The sequence below is a fragment of the Sinocyclocheilus grahami genome, unplaced genomic scaffold (genome assembly GCF_001515645.1).
Source record: "Sinocyclocheilus grahami isolate Dianchi unplaced genomic scaffold, SAMN03320097.WGS_v1.1 scaffold1719.1, whole genome shotgun sequence".
NCBI lineage: Eukaryota > Metazoa > Chordata > Actinopteri > Cypriniformes > Cyprinidae > Sinocyclocheilus > Sinocyclocheilus grahami.
Window position 1 is genome coordinate 112,849 of NW_015506898.1, and position 638 is coordinate 113,486.

Sequence of the window (638 nt, forward strand, 5' to 3'; positions counted from 1 at the left end):
TTTCCACGACATTCTAATTTATTGAGATGCACCTGTATATCAGCGAAAATTAAGAATCAGCTAGGTTAGTGCATGTTGATTGGTTAGAAAAGGGCTTACACACCTCTGAATGTATACAAACATCTCATGATGGGTAGAGACAAAGAGCTCTCCCAAGACCTTTGCAACAAGATTGTTGTGCTACATAGCAATGGATCTGGTTACCAACGGATTTCACAACTCCTAAGTTTTCTTGAAAGCACCATTGGGGCCGTTACCTTCAAGTGGAAGGAACATCAATTCACCATCAACTGGCCATGCACAGGAGCTTCTTGCAAGATTTCTGATCAGGGAGTCAGAAGGTTAGTCAGAAGAGTAACCCAAGAACCAATGACCACTCAGAAAATGCTCCAGAAAGACTAGGAGGCAGCAGGTACAGTTGTCACCGAGAAAACAGTAAGTAATTTACTCCATTGCCACAGCCTTCATGCACGCTCACTCTGGTAGGATCCATCATTGAAAAAAAGGCATGCTGAAACTAGTTTGAAGTTTGCTACACGACATGTATTACTGGAAGAATGTAATCTGGTCAGACGAGACAAAAATGTTAACTTTTTGGCAATAATACATAAAGCTATGCTTGGATGATAAATGGCTCT